Source organism: Eublepharis macularius, chromosome 4 (genome assembly GCF_028583425.1).
Source record: "Eublepharis macularius isolate TG4126 chromosome 4, MPM_Emac_v1.0, whole genome shotgun sequence".
NCBI classification, from domain to species: Eukaryota; Metazoa; Chordata; class Lepidosauria; order Squamata; family Eublepharidae; genus Eublepharis; species Eublepharis macularius.
In genome coordinates, this window is record NC_072793.1 from 132,866,309 (window position 1) to 132,872,983 (window position 6,675).

A 6,675-nucleotide genomic window follows, 5' to 3' on the forward strand; every position below is an offset into this window, starting at 1 on the left:
TGGATACTCAGCAGGGCGGGTCTGAACTTGTTCTGTCTTCTGACCCTACCCAATATAACATCCAGACAACTTATGCCACAAGCAATTACTTTCAGGGGGAGCATTAGCAGGATAAAGTGGATCACCCCAAGCAGTACTCTGGGTGAGGGGTACCTTTAAAAGCCAGCAAATGACCGCTTTAGCTCATAATGGCATTTTTGCTGGCCTCAGGATTGTCATTTGGCTCCCAAAATGACTGACCATCCCAATGTCGTAATTTTAAAAAGACGCAAAGAAAGAAACAGGAAGTTAAACAGCACACAACTGTGAAGTATGTGGCTTAAAAAAAACAAACCAGTTATTGTAGTCCAGGAAACAACTAAATATTTAGACTGTTAGACTAGTTAGCAAGACCCTCCAAACTAGCCAGCTGCAACTGCCCATCTTTTGACCATTTAAGACCATCCACAGCCAAATCTGCTACAACATTCGTATGTGTTTACATAATACAGCTCTTTACTTATGTATCAAGTATTTTTAAAAGCTTGGGAGAAGCAAGAGCCAGTAAACTCTCAAATTACTACTAAAGAGGCCCACCTCTGACAAAATATTACTTTCTAAAAACCATCACCAGTGTTTTCAAACAGATTTTTTAAACTGATTATGTTATTTTGAATGTTTAGACTTGCAGTGACCATAACAATACCTAGGCTTGCTATGAAACAACTTTAATCATTGTTTTGGATTCTTTCTTCATGTTTGGATAACTCAGGCATAGGATATTAAAGACAATCCAGAACTGCTGTGCAGTGTTAAGAGCATGAGCTGAGAAATGTCTAGTCCAAATACCACATAAGCCATCAGTTCACTATATGGCCTGATCTCTCAGGCTTCCAATTGTAATATGGGAGAATACTAACCAACCTTACAAAAAAAGAACCAATCTATTCAAAGCAACTTTTATCATACATAAATATTGCAGGGCTTTAGTGTGTGTTCCGTGCCACAAAGTCACTTCCAAGATATGGTGATACTATGAATGAAAGACTTCCAAAATGTTATATCGTTAATAGCCTTGCTCAGATCCTGCAAAATGGAGACTGTGGCTTCCTTTATTGAGTCAAGTTACTTTATTTTCGGTCTTCCTCTTTTCCTAACATTATTGTCTTTTCCAGTAAGTCTTGTCTCCCCATGATGTGACCAAAGTACAATAGCCTCAGTTTCACCATTTTAGCTTCTAGGAAGAATTCAGGCTTGATTTCATCTAGAACCCACTTATTTGTCTTTTTGGCCATCCATGGTATCCATAAAACTCTCCACCAGCACCACATTTCAAATGAATCAATTTTCTTCCTTGCAGGGCTTACTGAAACCATTTTGTGAAATACTTTGAACAACAGACAAATTCCATTATCGTTACTTACTTAGCTTACAGGCAACAGAAGAGATTGTGATTAAAATTATGGCTTTCTTGGTCATTACAATTTTGCTGTTCTTATCTTGTGTACCAGGACAGCATGCGATGTGTGATCCTTCTCTGTACACACAATCAGCATTTTGTGTGAGTAGCACATTGTGCGTGTTTTCCAGCTATAGTAGACCAAATGCTTACCCTCAAAAATATGGGTTACCAATCACATGAACCAAAGCTGGTCACAAAATGGTGAACAGGGATATTCAGAAGATCTCTCACATAGCATATTCTGCTAGTATGTGAGGTAGTACCAAACCCATAACTGAAAAGGAAAACACTACTTTTCACTCTTTCAATCCAAGTCTTCAGTGAACTTGACAGCTTCCCTCACCTCACTGCCAAGACCCACTGGTCACAGAACCAGAACAGACCCTAAATGGTAGTTTATCCTGGTATGAGTCATAGTGCAAAAGAATCTTCTCTGTATGAGGTGGAAAGGGGCAAGCAGCCCATCAATTCCCTCTTACGCATATTCTCTATGTATGTATTATCAACGTGAGGTGATATTGCCTACCCCTAATTAAATTCGTTGTGAGCCATTCAGCAATCAACTTCAAGCATCCCTATAACCAAAGAAGAAGAGTGAAAGTGACAGAAGAGACAAGCAGAGGACCCACAAGGACTTGCAGGAAGCATCTCATTTTCCCTCCCCCACTATTTCATCTTTCTCTTCCCTGACAGCTCCCATAGCATCTCTCCTTTTCCTGCTTGCTTTCCCACCCCACCACCCAATCTACCTTTATCTGCCCTCTTTCACCTTTCCCTCCTTACCTCCTCCTGGCAGCCCGTCACTGGGTAAACTCTGCACAGTTGCGTGATGAGGAACTCACAAGCACTTCCAGAGAAGCAACCTCACTTTCTCCTGCTTCCATATTCCAACCTTTCCCTGCTTCCTCCTCTCCTGCCCACCCACCTATCTTTTAGCTACCCCCACATTCCGCTATATTTAATTCATTTATACCCTGCCTTTCTTCCCACTGGAGACCCAAAGCAGCTTACATTATTCTGCCATTCTCTTCTCACAAAAACCCTGGATGTACATTAGGCTGAAAGGCTGTGACTGACCGAAGAGACTTGCACACTGAGTCTCCTCACCAGAGTAGGGATCTGAACCTGAAAATCCCCCAAATTGTAGTCTGAAACTAATTATAACGACTACACTGAACTGACGTTCATGGAATGGCTGCTGCTGAACAGTAGCAAGCAGCAGGGCCTGGGTAAATTATGCAAGACACATGGCAGCAAGTTGCTGGCCCTGGCCCCAATTAGTCCTCCCCCAAAGGCCAAAACAGCCTAGGAAAGGTTCCTGCTCCTTCTCTTGCCTTTTACTGACCAAAAAGAAAAAAGGCTTGAAGGCTGGCAATGCTGTTGTGGTTCCCTAGCAATCCCCACAACAGCAACGGAGAAGGCATTCATTTCTTAAAACTACAGAAGCTGTTTCTATTAATTTGGAGGATGTTAACACCCCCAACCATTTTGTTTTTAATATTTCACATATTTCTGCATGTCTCATACTTTTTTCAGATTTATAGACAGATTTGTCTGTTCATAGCCTCAGTTCTGGATTTAAGTATCCACAGATGGGGCCATGTTGAGAATTAGATATATTGATGACAGAAGGCCGCGGTAGGTAGATTAAGATTAAGTGATTTTATAACACATTGGAAGTTAGACCATTGTGCCCAACATTTTAGTAGTCCTTTCATAACCTCATCATAACAGCACAGCTATCCAGTAATGGATAGCCAGCAACCTTATTGTATGTATTTTAGCACTGTATGGAGATTATAGGTTCTGGCCATCTATAAAGGAGTAGGAGACGGCAGAGTAATTCAATAAACCCAATATCTCGATGATTTGAAAACATCATATATCTGGGCGTCACTGATAAAGTGATAAGATAGCTGATGGTGCAGTCTAAAAAATCCTGCTCACTTTTTCTAATCCTGGTGATTCATTACATCTAAAAAGACATGACACTCATGTGGTCACTTCATTTGCAAACAGATCTTTGATCAACATGGTCAACATCTTTGGCCCCACAAATAAAATGCCTACATTCAGTTGCATCTCTGTTCTTCACATCCCCAAGCAATTTTAGGAGCACTTAAAATGCAATCTTATGGTGAGTTACTCTAGTCTAAGCCCATTGAAGTCAATGAACTTAGACTGAAGCAACTCTCCACAGGATTGCACTGTTAAAATATGTAGAGGAATCCCTGAGATTAAAAAAAAGAAATGGAAGCAATAAAGAAGTCATTGGCAACTTAGATTTCACTTTCTTCTAAAAACGAACACACACTAATTACCAACATACTTGGTGACTACTCTTGTCTAGCAGGTATCCTCAGTGACAAAAATCACTGCTTAGTCACGGACTCATTGGGTTGCTTCGGAGGAGCCATCCTCAGTTTTCAGGATTCAGTAAATGGGAAAAACATTGCCCTCTCTCACAGGATTCTCATGTCAAAAAGTTAATTATTGTAAAGCTCCTGGCACACTATACATGCAAGACAAGCATCACCACTACTGCTCTCATTAACTAAAATTGGCCTCTTTACCAAAAGGTTAGTAGGTACCCAAGATAATACCAGCTTTTAAAAGTGTGCCCATAGGGCGATCTGGGAAATTACAGGCCTGTTTGTGTAATATCTGCTTTAAGAAAGTTAGTGAAAAACAATAGTCAAGCAGGAATAATTAAACAAGCTGAATGGAAGTTTGCTTAATTGCTTAAGAGGTTCTCTCAACCAGCTGTCTTCAGCATAAAAACACAATAAAATAGGATAAATCTTTTATCAAAAGATCCTGAATAAATTTAATACTCTGGAGTTCAGAGCAAAACCAGGAAACAGACTATAGACTAAGCACTCCCCAAGGACCTGTAATTGGGGAGATGCTAGTTAATTTATTCACACATGAGCTGAAGTCACAGGTGACTAGTGAGGATGTCAAGTTTGTGGATTACAACAATTTATTCAGAGTATCAAAAATGCAGGATGACTGTGAAGGGATCTATAATAACCATTCCAAAGTGGGTGAATGGGTAACAAAAAGGGGAAATGAGGCAAGCGATGAGTGACACCCACTGAGGAAAGCAATGCCATCTTCACAGTATACTCTTGGGGTCTGAACTGGCATTGACTCAGAAAGAGGTACTGGGGTCATGGTGGGTACCTCAAGTAAAACGTATGTGCAGTGGGAGGTGGTGGTTAAAACAGCAAATTCCACACTGGGGATTATGAAGCCAGAGACTGAAAATAAAATAGCACAGACATATCTAGAATACTTTCAGTGAAATCCTAAGCAAAGTTACTCCAGTCTAAGCCCACTGAAATCAATGAACTTAGACTGGAGTAACTCTGCTTAGGATTTCACTGTTTGTGTATTGAAACAAGTTGCTTCGTTTCCAAAAGCAAATCATAAAGCACTTTGTACATGTAAATAAATGATTATGATGATGCATATATAAAGCCTTCGCCTGGAATGGGATCGGAGTCACGGATGTTTGTGCAATTAAACTATTACTCTTTGGCAGATTCCCACGATGGGCCACTCACCCAGAGAATTTGCCTCAAATGCCTAATCTGGAAAGGGTTTTTTGAGATTCTAGATATCTCTGATGTGGGAGCACTCAAGCATCAGACAGACATCTCTATGCATGAACCCGAGCTGAGCGTTGCCAGCTTTCCTCCATTCTATTAGATGCAAAAGGACTTAGGAACACCTTGAGTCAAACTGTCCCCCACAACTTTGCTACCAAAGAAGGGAAAAGGCGAGAGCAAGTATTTCAAATGGCTTTGCACAGGAGACAAATTAAAGCTAAGAGGGATCTGTCTGCGTTCCCACGAAAAACAGCCGTTTCAAGCTAGAAGGGCGAGGATGTCAAGCTAGCATCCGAACTCGGGGCAACGTCGGAATCAGTCCCTTTCTTCTCGCAAGCGCCAGCCCTCGCCCCATGCACGCGCACTTGCAACCCCCTATCGTCCTGACCCTTATCACACATCGGCTCGCTGCATCAGCAACCATGAGATGGAAGCAGCTTCTTTCTCAACTCTTCCAGCCTTCCCCTCCTCTCTCCTCCCCGCAGATGTCAAGAAGTGTTTTCCAAGCCTGGCCGGAGTTGCAAACTTGGGCGGAGGGGAAATGGAAAGAGCGCTATGCGATCTGTTGCTCACTTCCACACAGCCACAATCCCCTCTGCAGAAACAGGATCAGGCAGATCCGGTGAGAAGAGGGACACATCAAAGCCGGGGCTGCGAGGAAAGACGCGAGCCGTGCTTGGCAAGAGCTCCAGCCTCCCTCAGAAAAAGTTCCGCTGCTTCGAAGCTCTCTCCCCGCCACCTCCTTTGCTTTTTACCTGCTTTCATAAGGGGCTCTGCTCGCCCGGGAGCTGGAGCGAGGAGCGGGCTACGAGCTGCTTTGTAATCCCATAGTCCGAAGGCAGCCCAGACTCCAACAGAGCTCCGCTAGGGATGGAGAGTCAGTAGTCCCGGCTCGGGCTCCGCTCGGAGCGTTCACCAACACATCCACATGCTTACTGCCCTTCGCAGGCTCGCCGCCGCTTATTATATACGCGCCCTCGGCTGCATGGGCAATGTAGTTCCAACCGAGGGGCTCAGGCCGCCCACTGCCGGCATAGAGAGCTCTTCGGAAGAACTACAACTCCCACCGTGCACTCCGCTCCGAGCCTGGGCGGCTCAAGAGGGTTTGCTAAGCGGGGAAACGTTACTCTGGGTCGGATGAAGAAGAATGTGTTGCGAGAGAGCGGGGAAAACGGATAGACTTTCTTAAACTCCCATTGGCTGAGTTCCTTCTCTCCCCCCCCGCCTCCAACTACACGAGGGGAAACACTACTTTCTCCAAGAGGTAGTGGAGGACCTAACCCCGTCTCCCGCTTTTCTTGGAGGAGAAAATAATATAAAATTGCATTAGATTGCAGAGAGATGCTTAAAGAAGAATTTCGTTTGGGCCGTTCCTCCCTCACCCCGGCCTTTGAGCTTACTTGAGCCAGCCAAACATTTCAACCAACTGTAACATAAAAGAGAGAGAAACTCTTGTGGTAAAGGATTAAGCAATGTATATCTAACCCTCAACGCAACAGCAAAAAAAAGAAAAGAAACCGAAATGGGAGAGAAGAAAGGCAGTACATGGATCCAAGATGTAGCCATGGAAATCACCAATGTCAGAAACAAACACAGACATTTGACAAACCTAGTCTGGGG

The 6,675-nt window shown here is 43.3% G+C and overlaps 1 protein-coding gene across 1 annotated transcript in view; it reads right to left on the minus strand.

Moving 5' to 3' along the window:
* The window catches only part of ITPR1 (inositol 1,4,5-trisphosphate receptor type 1), a 282,814-nt gene extending 276,883 nt beyond the window's left edge, over positions 1–5,931 (minus strand). Inside the window, exon 1 of the mRNA XM_054975949.1 lies at positions 5,811–5,931. The gene's annotated coding sequence lies outside the window, so the exon portion shown is untranslated. The remainder of the gene's footprint in view (positions 1–5,810) is intronic.
* Between the last annotated feature and the right edge of the window lie 744 nt (positions 5,932–6,675).